Source organism: Triturus cristatus, chromosome 2_2, assembly GCF_964204655.1.
Source record: "Triturus cristatus chromosome 2_2, aTriCri1.1, whole genome shotgun sequence".
Classification (NCBI taxonomy): Eukaryota; Metazoa; Chordata; class Amphibia; order Caudata; family Salamandridae; genus Triturus; species Triturus cristatus.
The window spans coordinates 206,807,013-206,828,268 of record NC_140582.1 but is presented as its reverse complement, the minus strand read 5'-3'; the positions used below and the strand labels follow the sequence as shown (position 1 = coordinate 206,828,268).

Below are 21,256 nucleotides of genomic sequence, written 5' to 3'. Positions count from 1 at the left end.
CTTACCTTGGTGGCAGCCTACCCCAGCCCAACATGTGCAACCATTTACCATTGCAAGTGGGATGATATTGGGAGGTAGACACAAACTCCTGGCCCATATGTAAAGCCAAAACCCAAAGGAATCAAATGTCCTCTCGTTTGCAATTGGGATGGAATTTCTTAGACTGCAGAGAGCAAAAAGACAGTTGAGGCTTTAGGAGTGTGGGTTGGGTGGATGTTAGGATGAGCCAATCCCACCCCATTATTTTATTTAAAAAATATATTGCTGCCATATAGTGGGTTTTCTGGCCCCGAAAGCAAATTGGGGTGAACCTGTCTGCCCCGGGGACATGGTGGGCAAAAAGACTGGGTTGTTCCTTTTTTGGGGGTGTGGCCAATGCCAGAGTGCAACAACCACACCACTTTATTTTGCCATAAAGGCAAAATCCTGATGTTAGATGGAACATCTACAACCACTCCCCATATTTGGGGTAATATCCCTAATTTGGACAATCTTTCTACCAGCCCGAGGGGGTGGGTGGCACAAAGACACTATTGCCCCTTCTGGGGAAGAGGTAAGGCTTAATGCCAGAGTAGGCCGCATCTTCTTTTGTTTGTTCCTTTTTTTAAATACCTGGTGTTTAGTGGGCTTTCTGCCCCAGGAGGGCAGATTGAGTGTGAGTGAACACACCTATACACCCCGAGGGGGCGGAAATTGTATTGGGCAGCGAGTTGAGAGAAAGCATGAGCCCATGCCCAGGAGGGGGCGGTCCCCCTCACCCTAAGAAATGCCAGTAGGTTTGCCCAACCCCCAGGAGGCAGATGGGGGCAATAGCCCCTTATCTGCCCCCGGGAAGCATAAAGCCCCTAGGAACCAGGGATCTTTTCTTTTTTTTTTTTAAATATGTAGGGGTGGGGGCTGCCCAGAATGGGCACAACAATGCCCCCACACCCAAATAAGTAGCCACAGTCTCTACCCCCTCCCCCCAGAGGCAATGGGGGCAATGGCCCCTTATCTGCCACCCCAAAGGGAGGGGGGGGGGGGAGGGGTTGAAAGCTCACTAGGCACCAGGGATTATTTTTGTTCAAAGCTCTGGAGTAGGGACTGCCCAGAATGGGCATGCCAATGCCCCCACCCCAAAACAAATTTGCCAGTCTTTCTGCCCCCCCTGTTGGAAAGCAAATGGGGGAAGTAGCCCCTTATCTGCAGTCCCCTCAGGTGGGGCGGAAAGCCCACTAAGCACCAGGGATCTGTTTTTTTTTTGTTTGTTTTTTAATTATAGGTAGGGTGGGTGTACCAATGTACCCCCACCCCCCCAAAAAAAAATAGCACAGTTTTTCTGCCTCCCCGAAAGACAGATGGGGCAAAAGCCCCTGATCTGCCACTCCCCCCCCCCCCTCCCCAGGTGGAGAAGAGCACCCACTAGTTGCCAGGGAGGATTATGCACTTTTTTTTATACATAGGGGTAGGGGCTGCCCAGAATAGGCATACCAATGCCCCCCCTCCAAAAATAAAAATAACCATAGTCTTTCTGCCATCCTGGGGGGCATATCAGAGCAATAGCCCCCAATCTCCTGCCCCACCAAGGGAGACAGAAAGACCACTAGGCACTGACCTTTTTTTGTAATGTGCCTAGCTGTGGATTTTGGGCACTAGCGCAGCCAGCACCTAGGTAAACCGAGCAAACCTGTAACTTTTGGAAAACTAGACACCTAGGGGAATCCAGGATGGCATGACTTGTGTGCCTCTCACCAGGTTCTGTTACCCAGAATCCCTTTCAAACATCAAACCTTCTAAAAAAAAAAAAAAATTCTGTGATATAAAGTTCTGGAATCTGAGGTGAGCCACAAACCATCACCCACCCAGCATTCCCCCTAGTCTCCCGATAAAAATGGTACCTCACTTGTGTGGTTAGGCCTAGTGCCAGCAACAGGAAACGTCCTAAAACGCAACATGGTAAACATTTTTCCACTGAAAATGGACCCTTTCATTTTGCAATGTATCTTGCTGTGAATTTTGGACCGTAGCTCAGCTGGTACCTAGGGAAACCTAGCAAACCTATAAAAATTTTTAAACTAGACACCCAGGGGAATCTAGGATGGGGTGACCTGTGTGGCTCTCACTAGGTTCTGTTACCCAGAATCCCTTGCAAACCTCAAACTTTCTCGAAACAAACAAATTGTACTCACATTTCTGTGATGGAAAGTTTTGGAACCTGTGGGGAGCCACAAACTTCCACCCACCCAGCATACCCCAAAGTCTCCTGATAAAAATGGTACCTCACTTGTGTGGTTAGGCCTAGTACCCGCAACAGGAAACAGCCCAAAACTAGTCTAAAAGAACCCTACAGGTGAATGCAAGTTTAGAAAGGGGCAAGTGTGCAGGATAAAAGAGTCTTGATTTTTACAGGTTGCAGATGCAGAGAGGAAGGCGAGCTCGTAAGGATTACTAAGACTAATATCCATGCAGCTGGACACGATAGTTAAAACGGCCTGATAATGTCTGTATACACTGTAGACCGAGACCTCAGCAGCATGAGTTAACCATATGAATGACGTCAGTAATTACATGGACAGATGTTTCAGGAAATAATCTGGGATGGAACGAATGAAGGAGGATACACTAAAGGGTGACTGAGTAGAAACAGTCAAGTGCACATTGAGGAGCTGTGGAGAACGAGTTTGGATGATTAAGTGGTATGCGCTTGATGTTTCTAGTGTAACTAGAGGGAAAGTGAGTCATGTTTGACGTTCGGTCTGGTGGATGTTTAGACTAATGCATCCACTCCACATATCTGTATTTGAAGCCATGACAACAGATTTGAATGTCGGCAGAACCACTCAGCATATGATCCTTCCAAGATCGACAAAGTGAGTACCAATGAGTTGGGTAAGAATAAACATCTTATTTCTTTCAGTGTCACAATACCCCTTCGTGTACAACATGCGCTTTACAAATACATGTTATGTTACTTAAGAATTTGTATTGTTTTTTATTTGATTAGCGAGAGTGGGAGAAGAAAGTCAGTGGGCTATATGAGGTCCGAAGGAAGTAGGAATGGCAGAACAAGAGCACAAGAGCACGAAGATGGAGCTGTGAATGAGAACGAATAGTGTGAGAGGCTTAAGGGATAGAACAGTCAAAGGCAGGAATGCGATGTATTTCTTTCTTTTATAGATATAGGTTTCCTAATCTTTTCTCCTTTCTCCTACTAGGTTCTGCAGGAGTCTTGCCACACTGGAGCACCAACACGGCTTCTCCCTCAAAAAAAAGAAATAAACGTGGCACAGGTAAGTGTTTTTTTCACACCTTTGGGATATGGTGTGGGGGAAAGACCCCTCCCACCCACAATTCAACGGTCACCCAGTGCTTGTTATATCGGTTGTCAGGTAAAATACCTACGGGAACACGTGGTTCAATGTGCTTTTTTTAATTTGAATAGTGCAGGAGCAGTGAGGGGACATTTGATACGCCCTCCCTCCTCCCCATATATTGTATTCCTTCTCAGAGGGGACTGAAAGCAGAGAAGAGGGGCGATGTGATGGGGTAAAGAGCATCCCTAGTCAAAATCAAACTCTTTGGAACTAGAGTTCCGATCTTCCTGACAAATGATTTGTCAGAAGACTGAGTTGGTGGGGAAAGAACAAAGAGGTGCACTTTATTTGCTACACACATCTAAATTGAAGTAGCTGAATGCCATTACAGTTGATAGAATATTGGGGGCGAGTAGCTGCTTCAAGACTTCTAAGAATGAGCTCAGGGGCAGAAACATATTGGCAGGAAAGGGGCTACTGACGATGCTAGAGAAACCAAGTATGACTCAGAATCATTGGGTGGACTCAGGTCCACTCGCTGATTGATCTCCCAACTTACTCTACGGGCGGAATCCAGTACTACATGACACTTGTGACTAATGGTAAACAGATCTTAGCCTATCCTAAGCACAGTAAGGCCTATACCCTTGAATTCTGAAAGCAAACTGTATAGACCGTAGAGTGATGGGCACACAGGATAAGCCCTACAGCACAAAAAGTAGTCTATGATGAGTTGGAATCCTCACACAAATCAAATCAGAGACTTGCATTGACATCACTGAAGATCATAGATGTTCTATTAGAATACTGGAACGTTGTGAGTTCCACTGAAGACGATGGAGTGGCTAAGAGCAAATAATGTCTGGTACTGACCTGCTGTGCCAACATTCCAATATTCGTCTTTGTGTTTATCTCTTTTTCATTTATGACATTCCACAATCACTGGGTGCAATGTCCTAATAGTTTTATAGCCCTTGTTCCTCGAGATATATAGGTTGCTAAAGACCCTCGGGCTTGGGGCCTTTAGCAACAGAGTGTAGCCTTAGGTCGCAGACTATACAGCTACTGTAATAGAGCATGGGACAAGGACAAACTGGGCTATACATCAGTGCATAATGGCCAAACGTATAAGCAGCCAAAAGGGTAGAAAGAATTAATAAAATGTAAGGGTCACTAATGCAAGTTGATTCGTTTCTGGAAGTAACATTAGCGGGTCTAAGAAAGGTAATAACTGCCAGCGGGGAGTTACTGCCCGAGCACATATTGTAGAAAGAACTGTTCTAAAAATGGTGGGCTTTTCAATGCAATGTCTACTGCAGAATGATTGCAGAGGCTCACCCAAACTGTCTTTCCAAAATGAGAACTAAGTCATTGGAAAGCCAACAGTTCCCACACCACTAATTTAGAAAACGACTGACAGACATGACATCCATTGATTTTTGACAGATGTGCCACTGCTGCCCATCTAAAAATAAGACCCTAAAAAAAGTCTCCTGTTACAGATATTAAATGGTGAGACAATGAGCAGGGGTACAAGATGCTAGTATGTGTGAATTAGTTCTATAGATCCTTAATCTCCCTCCCTTCTCATCATATAATAATGATGGGAGCAGGCTAAGAGAAGGGAGAGAGAAAAAAGAAAAATAATTAGCTTCAAGCGATGGCTGTTCTGCTAAGACTGAAATTATGGAACTAGTCATTTTAAGTTATGGAACTAGTCATTTTAAGTTTCTGATAAAGAGTGACTATGACATAGTCAATTACTTAGCCTTTTCAATGTATCATGACGCACAATCTGATGTTTAGAAGGCATGACTTCAAACCAATGAGCTGAAACACTAGCAGACGTTCCCTGCTCGTTCTTTCCAGCTGCATCGGGGGAGGGGGAGGGGGGTGGAACTTGCTCTGTGTTTGTAGACCACTAACATGTGCTGACTATTTATTCCCTTTCAGAAAAATTGTGCTTTATCAAATGTTGGCCCATTACGGGGATGCTCTGATTGAGTCCAGTTGAGACGTTTTGTGACGCGGTTGAAAGCCTGGGGAATTCCATTGGGCTTAAATGCACGCCTACTTAACTGGACTAATTTCCAGCAGCTCAAACGACGGAGTCCCAGAGGAAAAGAAAAACGGAGACACAAGCTTCCTTCAGCTGCATCCGAAAGGACCATGTGATTACACCACACAGGACTAGGTAAGACACCAGGGTTGGGCTCGTGGTGCATGAAGCGGAGCTGGGCTCCACTTTCAGATGTTGTTGGTTTAAACCAACTTAACGGAGGGTTAGAGTCCCTATGTTGAATAGGGTTACAGTCCCTATTCTTATCCAGGAATTCTTATCCAGGAACGGGATTGGATTCCAAAGAGAAGTTGGTTCTTCCTTAGTATACGAGGTTGGATCCTCTACAGTACAGGAGTTTGGTTCCGCAACAGCAGAATATGTAAAGTCCCTAGGGTTTATTAAAATTTTGGAACGACGGACAATTTAAATTTAACAATGTGTATAGGTTGCAAACTAGATCTAATCAAACCAGAAACTGCAGTAAAACAATTGCTGTACCATTCCAATGGGTTGTCTGAGTGACATGTTTTGTTAGAGGTTTAAGTGTTGTAACAAAGGTAAGAGATCTGATGAGACTACTATCACCAAAGCCTCACACGCCAGCATGAAATGTAGTAAAACAATATATAGATTTTTTTTTTTTTTTTTAAAAGGGTTACCACATGACAGTTTTTAGACAATTGCGTTTATATCACACACAAGGACCCACGGAGACAATGGCCAAAATGGGAGTCATTTGAGTAAAATGGAATAGATTATTTGAGAGAATGCGATAGGAAAGGGAAAAGGTAAAGTTACTACAATGGGCGGCATTTTATGCATGGAAAGATTATGCGAAAGGGAGACAGTGGATGGAGTCAAAAGACACCTTTAGTAAAGTAATGGACTATGAAAGGGAGAAGATGGAAAGGGTGCATGATGCAGCCTTTGGAGAACAGGAAATGTTAGTACAGAAATGTTTTGTACAATTAGGGAAAAAACAGTTAACAGGGCGAGGAGAACAAAATATGTATCAGAATATGGAAGTTGCAGGCGCACACAAACATTTTGCAGAAGCATAAGAAGAGTGAATTAGGATTAATGTTGAGATCAGCCTCATTTATTATTGTTACATGCTGGCTCTACAGAAGTACATTGACCGTTTTTGTATGGAGAAATAAATGTGGTACTCTTACATGTTAATGAGTCTATGTCTTGGACAAGCGAACCTCGAACCTAGCTTCCTTGTCACTTGGCAAGCTCTCTGTGAAAATCTTGCTTTGGGGTTCTTTCTGCATGACTATTCTAAAGACTTTCATCCGTCTGTTCATGGGTCCCATGTATGTGCTCTTGTGGTGTTTGCTTGCAAAGAAATAATGCATATGCATCTCTGCCAAACTTGAAGTAAATGCAATATTTTGAAATGCAGCAACCCTACTAACTTGTGTTGAAAGTGCTGAGCGACACTTTGATAATAATAAATGCATGTACGGCACAGAGAAGCAGACAACGGACAGTATAGATATGCAAGATATACCATTTGATGATGCTGTAAAGGAGTCCCGTTATAGATGAATGTATTAATGCTTAGATACGAAACATTGGAATTGTTCAAATGGTGTGCACCGAGCTTTATGTTTCTCAATTCATTCACACAGTAACTTCAGGGATTGGTATACAAAGTGCAAGTTCAGAATGATAATAAACATCATGGTTTTTCCCTCAGAGTGCATTACAGTTTAGAAAGGGTACACAGCTGACATGTTTGTTTCACAGGGCTGATGTAACTGAGTAGGGTTTAAGAAAAGTTTTGTGCTACCTGACAAATTGCATGGTGTGACTTTTTTGATTCTTTGCTTCATTTCCGTATACAAATTTGTGAGCCATGCAGATTTATTGCCCCGGACATTTTTTACCAGGGAGCAATTAAGTATTTATGAGATAGAATTGTATAACAGACAGTTTGGTAAGCTTCTATTTTGACAAGCCAAAATTCCCTGAAGAGGCCAAGGATATGCTTCTCACTTCTGATTAAATACATTCAAAACGCTCCTCTTGAAAAGAAAAGAAAACAATGAAATTTAATGTTTTCATCAATTTCTATTCTTGTCATTTGAATTGGTTTGGTTTCAAGGGAAATATATATATATATATATATATATATATATATATACACACTTAAAAAAACCATAGGTTTCACACACGTTATAGTTAGGAATTAGCATTTAAAAACCTTGCAAATTCACTTAAAAAACCATAGGTTTCACACATGTTATAGTTAGCTGGACATTTCCCTCGTAAAAAAACAATGAAATTCCCCCGTTATAGTTAGTGCAGGCAACTAAACTCACGCGACCGCAATCCTCTGCTGATGACGTCAGATATTACATCACTGATTACATATGTGTCTTTCTGAAAAATAAATATTTGTAATATATGTATAGCTAAAGATTAATGGAAGAAGACATGGGTAAATAGGTGTCTAAATACAGTGATGTAATATCTGACGTCATCAGCAGAGGATTGCGGTCGCGTGAGTTATAGTTGCCTGCACTAACTATAACGGGGGAATTTCATTGGTTTTTTACGAGGGAAATGTCCAGCTAACTATAACATGTGTGAAACCTATGGTTTTTTAAGTGAATTTGCAAGGTTTTTTAAATGCTAATTCCTAACTATAACGTGTGTGAAACCTATGGTTTTTTAAGTGAATTTGTACTGTTTTTTTAAATGCCAAGTTATGTATTTATTAATATTTATTTTTTCAGGTTTTTCACCGTGCGCGTACGGTGCGCTTCGCGTTCCGTGCGCGCGCTGTGGGCACTCGAAGCGCTACGCGCACTGAGCGCCCACGATGCGTTGTGCGTGCCGTGCGCGCACGGTGCGCGCACCCCGCGCATTTTCGTAAAAAAAAAAAGTTTTTTCCACTCTTGGGGGTCCTTCAGTGACCCCTGACAAAGGCTAGGGGGTCAGGAACTGTCCACCCTGCCCCCTTTTCACGTTCTCCACCTTTGTTTTTCACTGCCTCAGACTGCGAGAGACAAAATGGTGGATGACACTTCCCGATTTCGACCGATTCGAATGTTTACTGACATCTAACAACCAATCAGAATTGCGCACGGTGCGCGCTTATAGATATATATGTACTTTTAACTGAAATTCTCTCAGGAACTACTGAACAGATTGACTCCAGATATTCAAAATGCACATCCCTGACCTGAGGACTACCTCTCTGCCAAATTTCAAGTAATTCTGTTCAGCCGTTTGGGCTGTACCTTGGACTAAAGGTCCCTATGGAAAAATGCATGGGGAAAACGCGTTTGGGGACCCCCCTTTGTTCTCGGCCCCCGCTTGACTAATCACCCTGAGACTTTCAGGGTAGGAGCGGAGCGGAGCGCCCCACCTATTTTGAAAAATTTGCGAGGATTCGTCAACCGGCGCCAAAGTTATTCAAAATAGAATTTTCAGATTTCCTATGGAAACACGGTCCTAACTATAACTATCTACTAGCCAGTAGATAATATAACAATATGTGAATGGAATCATGTTAAGACCTACATTAGCATTCAGGTGGTGAAGTTTAAACAGAAGCATTCAACAAGCATTAAAAATGCAATAGGTCTCGCATTTACAAGAGTTTGAGCTATTAACATTGCAAATGGCAATGCCTTTTATTTTTGTTTATAAAAGATAAATAAAAGGCATTGTCGTTTGCAATGTCAATAGCTCAAACTCGTGTAAATGCGAGACCTATTGCATTGCAAATGCTTGTTTATTTTGAGGAGAGGAAAAGCAAAATTTACCCTTTCCCAGAACCAGCCCAGGATGGTACCTGGTGTGAGCGGATGCTACTTTAGTCCTCTTATTGCCTCTAAACCTTTTTTCAATGTTAGCTCAGGAACCTACATTTCGTAAATGCAATAACTAACGTTTTTGTATTGTGCTTTGTGTTGGCAACCTCGACATTCTCATGGGCCCCGCATAAGAAGCTGAGAAAAAAAATGCATAAGTCAGTCTGATTAATATAGTGCGAAAAATATTTCCTGCTAAAAAGACGTTTCGCTGCATCTCAGCTATTAATCTCCCCCTGTACTCTGGGACACACAGACTTGCCGCTTCGATTTACTGCTTGGTGTAAACGACTTTAAAATTTCGCCCAGCAGGTCGTCAGCAGCGGGAGAGTGAGGAGTGCTCTCCCCTTCCCTGAGGAACTGTGCCTTCCCCCACACAGTGCCACCAGAGGGAACTGTGAAGCGGTGTTTTCCCCTGGACCGGGAGTCCTGTTACTACCAAGGAGGCGTCCGAGGCCCTGGTAGCTGCGAAGCAGAAGGTTGGGGGCGGAATGGCCCTCCTTTTTCACGTCGACAGTGGGAGTGGTGTTGGCTCCCACGGGGAAGGAGGGGGGGGGAGCCTCGGAGCGTGTAGGTGCCTGAGAGAGACACGAACAGCAGAGGCGGTGGCGGAGTTTCAACGCATCCCGAAGCCCTATTACCGTCTTGTAGTAACCGGGAAGGGGTTTTCTAGTAGTAACCGCACCTGGTCCGAGATTGGTGGCGGCCGGGGCACCTGTGACATTACGGGGGCACACTTTGTTTCTCTACTCCCTGACAACAGCAGAGGGGGCTGTTTCACATACTCCTGCAGTAAAAAGATCACGGGGGCAAACCTCTACCAGTGACATCGCCTTGGGGCTTGCTTTAAATAGTGACACCATTGTTGAGATTACACGGGGAGTGATTCTGTGGAGACCATGGATATTGGAGTCTGAACTCGGACTTTAGTGGCTCTTACGATACCTGTCAGGAGATCAGGGTAGATGTGCTCTGCGAGACTCAGGATAAAGATTGTACCCCAGTAATCCAGCCCTCAAAACCTGCCTCGCTTAAGTAATCCATGAAAAGGATTGTATCCCTGGCCCCCAGTACAAGGAACAGCTCTTTGTTGATGTGATTTATGTACTTATTGGAGCCCGCAACTTGCTTCATTCTGCCGCCAGCTGCCTCGCGCTGCCAGAGGGGTCTCCAGCCCCCAGTAAACACCACGCCTAGAAGCCAAGCGGACGCCATTACGCCATGACGTATTTGCTCGGCTTTTTCTGCCGGCCTTACCTGCCAAATGGTTTCTTGTCTTTATGGGGCCATGTGTTGGCCCCATAAAGATAAGAAACGTTTTGCGACGAACGCAAAGCAGGCGAGGCCGTCCGAATGGGACGGCTCAGAAAGCCAAGCAAATACGTCACGGACACCTCTTTTCCAATGGCTGGCCACCGTTTAGCATAAACGGTGACGCCAGCCAATGGAAAAGAGGGGCGGGGCTTAACACCCCTTACAGAAAATACCCACATCTCATTAAATCTCACCAGCGAGACTGCGCATGCGCGCAACCTACGCCAGCCGAGACCTAAAAAGGCTCCAATTTCTGAATTTTGTACGAGACTTAATAAGGTAAAAATTTGGTTTTACAGTGAATTAAACTGCAACACAAATGCCTAAGGTTGTAAATATGACAGCTTGCGGGTACATTTGAAGGGACAAAACTTGCTGCTAATGTATAGAGGATTTGTTACTTTATGTATTTAGTTGGCTTGCCCGGCAGCAGAAAAAAATAGCAATGATGTTATTTATGCTGATTAAAGGGTATGGTCATTTAAGCGATTTAATATCTCAAAAGCGAGAAAGGCATGAAATTTAAGCAGACAATGCTTCAGTCACAAGAGTCAACAGTGATTGTTTTAAGAATAGAAACACCTTTCCACAGTACAAATTCTATGTTGTGTATTGTTTTGTGTGCACTACCTTTGACGATGAGAATTTTCTTTGGCAGTGACAGTCATGATATTAGATGATCTGTGTAAAGAACTAGAGAAGCACTAAGTCAGCAGGTGGGAGTCAGTAATAGGCAAAATGACTAATAACTGGTGCATAATGTTAACGTTTATAGTGAAGGCACTTGAAAGATTCCTTGGGAGGAGAATATCATGCTATCCCATGTATTCCCATCTTCATAGTTAATTACACCTTTGAGAGACTACTCCATTTCAAAGAAATACAAGGCCAATATGGATTTGTTTACCCAGGACCTTGTGTGTATAATTAAGCACCTTGGGGTAAAGGGTACCCTGGGTGAAATAACACAGATTAAGATACTCTGCATCTGATAAGAAGAAAGTGACATTTGAAGGGTTTTCCCAGGAGCAAGTAATAGTGACAAAGGTACTGCTATCATGTTTCACATGAATAATATTTCTAACATTTATTATGGCTCTGAAGTTGAGATATTAGGAATGGTTTCACCTCTTGAAATATCCTGTGCCAATTTCCGCTTTCATATCAGATGGTATAAGAGGACACTTACTGTGGAGCTTTGTGAGGAGATAACGGACTTGGAGGTAAATAATAAGAAAGAGAAAGAATTTGGAAGCGTCTTCTTATTTATGTTGACAGCAAAGTGTGCATTATGCTCAGTGAAAGACAATGGGTCCCCTTTTCAAATGAGGTAATGGAACTGGTGTGTTTAACGCTTCAAGTGTAATGGCCTGTGACTGGCACACAATTTGAATAAGAGAGAAACCAAGAAGGAAAACAAAACAGAAATAAAATTCAGGCTACCAGATAAGTATCTTTACCTAGGGACAGTAACATTGCACGGCTTTGTATGCATCGGTCGAAATGACTTTGTGAACTGTATGGTCATGTTTTGAGTTAACAAGAACATTGGGAAAATATGTAACACGGGTCAGAATGTACGGTGTGCAAAGCTCTGGGGGTGAGCTGAAGCTCTACTGTGCCCGTCACTCAGAACGGAGTGCGGCGGAAGGAAAGAATGACGTGTAACATGCACAGAGAAATAATTAACATGAATGGACGCTTTGCTGACTGCAAACTAAATTGAGCCCAACTGAGTAGTTGGTGACAGACCAATGGTCGATTTGCATGTCAGAAAGGCTCAGCTACTTAGTGATCCCTCCGTACATGCTGCTTATGCACAACCTAGATAACTGTGCTGAGAAGTGGTCCTTCATTGCAAGCTTTATATTGTGTGACAAATATTTACGCCCACTCTGGGTGATCAAACAATAGGTTTTAGATTCAACATGTTATGTATACTTCAATGTAATGGCAAGCAAGAACTGGCAATGCCAATAAGCCTCACTTTTATAATGCAAGTGCTAACCTAATGAGTCTACAAGTACTTGTTTGTAAAGAATTGTTTAGAAAGTAAAAAAATAAAAAACAACTCAAAATCCTGGAGGAAAAAAAAAACAGTCAGTCATTCAAAAAATTGAAAACTGAGTTCAATGTATTCAATCTTCATAAAGTGCACTGTTTTTTATTCAAATTCATACAGTACAGTCTGAACAAAGTTTTTTTTAAAACCTACTGCATGTAATGCCGCTATAAAATAATACAGAGGACTACTTTCAGGTAAGTAAAATAACAGGACAGCTGTAAGAGAAAGAAATAGAATTTAAAGGAAACTGCTTGCCATTTACTTTCCACACATCTCAAATTAGAATAAATTTAGCAGCAGCAAAAGATGCAGTTTTAAGGCGTCCATAAGACAAGACATCTTTCCAGTGACTCTAAACGAGTCTTCTGCCTCAAATGCAGGCATAGTGAGTGCAGAAACCTGCCCCTCCACCAGTGCCACAATTGTTGCCTTTGAATGACAAAGTCTGGCCTTTTATGCCACACATGCAAGGCAGCTGCGTAAAGGCCCCAATAAGATAAATGTTCCTCTCATTCAAATCTGACAAAAAATATACATGCTGCTGTGCTTTTACAAACGACCTGGGATGTGTGGAAAGTCGCAAAAGGACGGGGATGTGAAGGGGAAAGGAGCCCCTTATGGCGTAAAGCAAGAAAACACATGCCCTCCCCATGTACTGTTCAAATAAAAAGAACAACCCCTGGCAAAACCAATAGGTCACATGTTTATAATGCATATGCTGAGCTACTGACTTTGCCAAAGTTTGTAAAGTATTGTTTAAAAAAGTTAAAACAAAAATCAGAATAGTGGAGGGAAAGCACACACATCTAATGGTATCTCAGAACTGAACATTGAACTCAATGTTTCAATTTTTATTAACAGTATGTTTTACATAATTTGCCCTCAGGAAACCCCTAACAGAACTGAAAAATAAAGAAGTGTCAGAATGTAAAGGAAAATGCTTGCCAGGGTCTCCCCTACATTACACATGATTCAGCCAATTGGTCTTCAGTAGTAACCCTGGGAGCAGATTTATGGTCTTCTGGGATAAGTCTCATGTTAAGTACACTTTCTGCCTCATATACCAGCTAAGTGAGCGCAGCAGATGGTGCTTCACATAGCACCATAAAGCCCTGTGTGTGTCAACGCTTGTGCTTCCACGCAATACATGGAATTCAAGAGATAAACCAAAAAAAAACGTAAAGTCTGATCTTCAGCCATACCTCAGCAACAATACTCTAGGTACTGTGCTTTTAAAGACGGGGGGAGTAGGGATCAACACAGCATGAGTGGAAAATATGGGGGCAGGGGAAGCAGCACATGAAGGAGCGAGCACATTCACCCATCCTAGAGTGCTGAATGAAAACGAAAGTAGTTTCCTAAATGTGAAAATTGAAAGGCTACAAGTGAGCTAATCAAAATGTTTTTAAAGTGGCTATGCTGCAGGAGACACAGAAAGAGAAAGGTAAGTCATTGAATAGGAAGCAAACAGCGAGAGTGATAATAAAGTCAACCAATATTAAGCAATGTGCATGCTGTAGGACCACTGTAAATTCACTAGGCCCAACGTAAATTCACAATAGGTCTTTTAGAACCTGACAGTTTGTAATGATGTTTGGGTGAGATCTAAAACGTAAGGCCATGAAAGTTTAAAAGTCGTCTAATCAAGTGTACTGCAAAGAAGTTATGCTCCAATAGCAGGAAGGAAGGGTCTCTAATAAAAGCAAATTAGATTAACAAAAAAGACAACAAATACAAACAATGGGCTAATCCAAAGCACACTCAAAATATTAGTATTGTAAACATCTTTGACAATAGACAATTAAAAAGAGGTCTGTAAGCAAGACCTAACAATGATCATTAAAACAATCTTTCCTTTGGAATTGTGTTACCTCGTGTACGTGCAATATCACCTCACTTCAGTTTACCTGCATGAATAACGAGGACAATTGTTCCACTTCTAGATTTTATACCAAATCAAAGTGGGGCAATGTGTCCCCTCCTAGTCTTATTACACTTAATATGTACATCAGTGTAAACTTACACTCAAACTTTAGCCTTGCAAAGTCAGTCCACAATCCTGTATTCTGTGGTAGGGAAATCCGATCTGGATAACTTCAGAACTGTAATAAAAAATGTATTTCCGCAGAATTTCAAGCCTTTCGTATATTGTCATGAGGCATAGTCAGCACAACAGCCAGTAAATACACCTACTCCTTCTACATTTTTTTATTTTTTTTGTGTTGAAATGTTTTATTGAATTTTATCATGAAATACAGAGTAACACAGAAATAATAAAACAATGAATTATTGATAATATTAAATACATATGTTGATGATAAATATGAACGAATAAATAAGAAATCATTATATATAAATATTAAAATGAATAAATAAGTGAGTAGATATATGGTATAAAGAACATGAATAAGAACTGGATATTATACATATTATAATATATAAAATATGAATAAATCTAAATATAAAAGAGAATGACTTTGTATAAGAAAATTAAAATAATTAGTTTAGAGCACAAAAATTTAACACAAAAAAAAGGAGAGAAAATTGATATGAAAAGTGGAAGAAAGAAGAAAGAAGAGAAAAGAGAAACTGTAAAGAAGAGGATAAGAGAACAGTGAGAGATAATAGAGCCAGAGGAAGGGAGGGAGGAGAAGGAGGACGGGAGTGGGGGAAATAAATTGATGAAGGATAAAGGAAAGGGAAAAAGAAAAGAAAAACACAAAATATAAAATAATGAATTAGTTAATTCAAGTGTTTGCATTAGGAGAGAGAGTGGAGTTGGCATCAGTGTTAATTTCAGTTTTTAAAAAAAAGAAGAAGACCAGGTCTGGAGAAATACATCAACTTGATCTTGAAGGTTATAAATGGTGCGCCCATGTAGGGCTGTTTGCATCATTGCCACCAATGCGAAAACAAATTCCTAGGCAATCTGAGCATAAATCAGAACAATTTAGGTGTGTCAAGAGAAAATTAAAAAGATAAGTGTGACGACAAAGTGATATGAAAAATATAAAATTTAATAAATACACATATAGTTAGTGTGGTATACAATAAACATCATCTTATTTTCAGTTGAAATCTAGTTGATATATTTGTCATACATTGAAGGAAATTAACTGTTGATTAAAAATGAATCCGACAAATTAATACAGGTAGCATATTCATATTTCTTCACATCAGATAATATGGTGGCAAATAATTGAATCTTCGACGCGCGTTTCGGCGTGGAACACGCCTTCGTCAGGAAAAGCCACAGATCTGATTACTGCAATGCTTGTTGTTTGCTGTGCAGTAGGTAGTCAGATAGAAGATACTAGATAAAAACCTTATATAAGTCAATCCAGTCCGTGATTTTGTTAATAAAATGAATTTGGAGCGAAAAAGAGTGCAACCCAATTGACGATTTCTTAGATGGTATACCTGCAGCGTCTTCGGAATCTGTTATCTTGGTGGATTATACCACGAGTATAACCTCTCACAGGGAACCGCCATTAATGCGTGTTAACTTCTATCAAGCCTATAAGAGGATTTAAAACGAATAATATTAGATTTCGAATGTTATTATTCGTATAAAAGTCTATTCAGACCATCTAAGAAATCGTCAATTGGGTTGCACTCTTTTTCGCTCCAAATTCATTTTATTAACAAAATCACGGACTGGATTGACTTATATAAGGTTTTTATCTAGTATCTTCTATCTGACTACCTACTGCACAGCAAACAACAAGCATTGCAGTAATCAGATCTGTGGCTTTTCCTGACGAAGGCGTGTTCCACGCCGAAACGGGCGTCGAAGATTCAATTATTTGCCACCTATATTATCTAATGTGAAGAAATATGAATATGCTACCTGTATTAATTTGTCGGATTCATTTTTAATCAACACAGTTAATTTCCTTCAATGTATGACAAATATATCAACTAGATTTCAACTGAAAATAGGATGATGTTTAGTGTATACCACATTAACTATATGTGTATTTATTAAATTTTATATTTTTCATATCACTTTGTCGTCAGATTTATCTTTTTAATTTTCTCTTGACACACCTAAATTGTTCTGATTTATGCTCAGATTGCCTAGGAATTTGTTTTCGCATTGTACATTACCCTGTCCTAGGAATTATACCATATTTGTATCAGGGGGTCCTTGATATTTCCTTGAGGGCATCATTGCCACCAGCTATTCTTCCTGAGAGGGTGGAGAAGGAGACTTCCAATGACGCAAAATACAGATTTTAGCTGTAGCATATGCAGTGTGTAGAAGACGTATTTGTGATTTAGAAAGTTTTGGAAAGTGTCGAAAATCATGTAGAAGGATTGTGGCAGGTGTAAGTGTTAAGGATAATGGCATTGTGGAATGTAAAGTCTTGCCAACAAAGGACCAAAAGGACCTTGTTGCTGGGCAATTGCAAATGATATGAACTATGTCACAACCAGAGGTGGAACATCTCCAGCAATTAGTGTGTGAAAGCAATCCAGCTTTATGTAACTTAGTTGGTGACCAGTGCCATTCATGAAGGATTTTAAATATACAAAATGTAAGCCTTGCTTCACGAACGCCTTTATGTAATCCCTCCAGTATCTTGTCCCATTCAAAAGTCGTATATGAAATAGATAAACGAGATTGCCATTTATTTTGAAGAGCATACGAGAGAGATTGTGAAAATAAAGGAGACATAAAGGTTTTTTAAAGACCAGAGGTCACTCCTCTAAACTTTCCCCACAGATTTAGGTAAGATAGTATTGGGGACACTTGCAACACCCAAGGGAGAGATCCCAAGTGTTTCCTCAGACATTGTTGAAGTTGAGAGTATCTAGAGGAGTGTTGTATAGGAAGATTAAATTCCTCACATAATTGAGAAAATGAGTTAAAATTTCCATCATGAAGAAGTTGATCTGGGGAGTAAATACCAGCTGCTTGCCATAATTGCCCGGATAAAGTGTGACCATTGATACGGATAGCTGAATTGTTCCAAAGAGGAGCCTTAACATGAATACGCGCGTTTGAGCCTAGTATACGATGCCCCCTTTGCCAAGATTTGTGCATGACTGATAAGATCGGATTCTTGGGATCAGAAGAATTAGTGCCACTACCATATAAAAGAGAAAGATCCGGGTTCTTGGATAAAAGATGACGCTCGATGGAAACCCATTGTGGGACATCTTTAGTTCCTGGCAAAAAATAAGAAAATTGGGAGATGTGTAGAGCAAGGGAATAGTGTTCAATGGATGGAAGACCCATACCTCCACATAACTGATGGGCCTTTAATTTTGTTATAGAAAGACGTGGTTTAGCTGAGCCCCATATAAAAATCTTAATCTTAGAATCTATTAATCTAAGGGTAGCTAAAGGAATCTGGAGGGGGAAGCATACCCAAAACATAGATGAAACGAGGAAGGGTGACCATTTTGATAGCTTGTACTCTACCTACATTTGTTTTAAGACTAAATTAATAAGCAAGCTTGACTAACTTGTTTGAATCCTTCACAGATTGCCTTTGGTACATTCCACCGTTAAGATTGCTCTAGTGGCAACAGGTAAATTCCATTTATATTTGTAGGTAGTCTGCCCTAGTCTCAAGGAGGGTCATGGAAGCATCTTCCAGGGAATACAACTCTTCTGCCAAAGGCCTAGTAGCATTCCCAGTCATCACGGGAAAGCTTTAACCATTATACCCAATGATTTGTCGTGTCAGTTAAACCAAAGCCCAATAGTGGCATAAGGTAATATTTTTCTAATCATCCACACTGATACACAAGCTTCCATTGACCTGTATTCTTTACAATGTGGCCAAGCTCATTCGGCTACAATGTGGCCAAGCTATGGAACTCCCTTCCTTACACGATGCGGCTCATGGACAATGAACTGCCGTTTTGGAGAGCTCTAAAGACATGGCTATTTGACAACGAAAATGCCTTAAAAACCTCCTTGAGCATAGTGGTGTAATCTCTTTGCGTTATAAGTGTTGTGTTGCCGTAGGGTAGCCAAGCACTCTATAAATATGAATAGAATAGATTTCTTCACAAGCCACTGGGAATTTGTGCAAAATTACAGGAGGCATGTCATCAGGCTGCAACACTATAGCTCGAAGGAAACTATTCACAAATCAATATAACTTTCTTGCACATTCCACTAAATTTTACAGGTTCTCACTTTAAAGCATGAAGACAACACTACATAGAAACAAAGTAGATGCACAAGTGGGCACCGTATGTTAAGATCCCATACCTGCCAACTCACATGGTGCCACAGTGTAACACACAATATCGGCTCCCACCACACGATCTCCTGGTGAGGAGCCAAAATCACACAGTGGCAGTGAAAATATGCTGAAAAACACTGTAAATAGTAGTTTTCTAGCTCGTTTTCTGAGGCTCTTAACTGCCTCTTAAGGGGTATGAAAATATCACAGGTCATTGGCACCAGCCTCAGCAAGGTTTTTTTTGGGGGGGGGTGGAGGGGAGGAGGGGGTTGGGGGACAGGGTTCAAAGGAGCCATGCAAGTACTTCTCTACACGAGGCCCCGCCCCCTCCTCACACTGAGATTGTTCTTCAAGTTGGCAGGTATGAGATCCCAAATAACTGCTTGGAAAGGTTCTGGTGGCAAATCGCAAAAACACTAGCATTAGACAAAACTCATAACATATATGCACACACATCATCAACACAACCAATATATGCTATATAATGAATATCAGCACCTAAACTAGCCTCACTATCTGCCTATCTGCTTACTTAGAATACATAGAGTGCAACCACGAAGAAAAACCCACACACCTGCAACACAACGAAGAAAATGCAGGACTTGAGTAACATAAATGCAATACCATAACACAGCATAAACCAAATCAGACTCCAGACTGTAAAGTAAAACTTTACACCATGTGTGGGAGTCACTGAAACTGCCAACTACACTGTATGGCCAGACCAAGAGTACAATGGGGCTGCCCAAATAGTGCCTCCTTAGCAGACCATGCTGCATTAGAGGATGAAAAAAATAGGTTTCTAGCAGAGAACATGTCCTAAAAAAAGAAGGGGGGACTAACCAAGTTAGGCAATGTGCAAGTGACATCATGGCATGCAACATCACGGCGCAGCATCACAGATGGGGACATTACAACCCATTACCTCACCGGAAATGACTTCACAAGAAGTAACAGATTTTACCATCTCACACATGTTTAGCAGGTCTATCATGAGTACATTTAAGCACATTACAAAATCTAACACAATGAGATTTTGTGTTGGGGTTTTGGCAAAAAAAGTGGCGCAACCCTGATGCAAAATGTGGTCCTCAACTTATACATCTATATTTTTTTCAAACTCTGCCACAAAGAAACTGGCAAAAAAGGAGAAATGTGACAGTCAATGCGTTCTGCTTAATTGATTGCAGTCTTCATTTTAAAATATCTTATAAGGGGTTAAGGCACCTGCTACAGTGATCATTGTATGCTCACTAAATCTCAGGGAACAATAATAATGGTAGCATAACTCTGGAGATCAATGCATTCGCTTGAGAGATCTGTGCCACTTTTTGAAGTGAACGACCAAAAGCACACTATGAATATTCGTATTAGATATGTTTGACAATTACGCTATCACAGTCTGGACCTAAAAACTGTTATGGCCCTCGTCCCTCTTACTTAGTCACAGTTGCTTTCGGAGCCTTTCAAGATTCATTTGTACATGTACATCAGGTTGAATCTTTAATAAGGAAAAGGCAACAAAGGTAACAGAGGTTGAACTAAAAAGAAAATTCTTGACAAGCGCAAAAGTTAATTGCTGTAATACTTCCTGAACCGGAAGCTGTCAGTGGAGGTTGCAAAGCCTGACACAGGACAACATTTTGACAGCTGAGCAGAAGCGGGACTTGCAAGTTAAATATAGAGTGATAGATACGTGCAGGCTGTCGTACTATGGAGGGTGGTAGAACGAAAAACTAAAGAGCTTTCCTTGAAGACTAGCCCACCATGTTTATTGCCTTTGTCTGCCACCTGTTGCGATGCCTCTGTGGAGGTCGTGAACTGGCAATTCCTACCTATAGATAAAGGTTTAGCCAACGAAATGTAATTTTGTTGTTAAGCGTCTCGAAACAGATGCAAAACTGATTAAAAAACAGCATTACAGAAGTCTGGGTACGATGCAATGTCACGTAATGTTAGTGACATGGACCCAACCTATTACACTTAATTTCTGGGGATTTTATGACTGCTACTCTTTGTGCTGTAAAAGTCTGTGGAATACACAAAATAAACCGATCTTCTCTACTAGGACTATAGTGTTCGTTTTTTTACCTGGTTAATTTCGAAAGTAGTTGGTGAAATGAGGACATGCATCATAAAGCGTCACGCAAACAAAAGCAAACTAGAAAACATGTAGCGCCCTTTGGACCACTGCTCAGCTGGAGTCGAACAGCCGGTACTGTAACAGAGTACAGAGAAACAGATGTAATCATCAGGCTGCTGATGTTTGCATCCTAAGAGGTAGGTCCTCCTAGCATGCTGGAAAGGTGTTAAATAGAGCCGTACTAGCGATTCTGGACTACGATTTCCACACGGATACCGCTTCCCGATGACTCACAGCCCGGGGAGGCGCTACTGACAAGAAGGGGAGGGTTAAACGTGGAGATCGGCGCCCACTCTGCTCCATTCTGTCTCCAGCAGAGGCGACCTCGATCTCCACCGGCCGC

At 41.4% G+C, this 21,256-nt stretch overlaps 1 protein-coding gene across 5 annotated transcripts in view; it reads right to left on the bottom strand.

Annotated features, from left to right (window-relative positions):
• Positions 1 to 21,256, bottom strand: part of LIN54 (lin-54 DREAM MuvB core complex component) — a 497,293-nt gene that overhangs the window by 475,764 nt on the left and 273 nt on the right. Inside the window, exon 2 of one of the 5 annotated variants that reach the window (XM_085641196.1) lies at positions 14,588 to 14,666. The exons of the other annotated variants lie outside the window; for them this stretch is intronic. The gene's annotated coding sequence lies outside the window, so the exon portion shown is untranslated. The remainder of the gene's footprint in view (positions 1 to 14,587; positions 14,667 to 21,256) is intronic. 5 annotated transcript variants of the gene reach the window in all.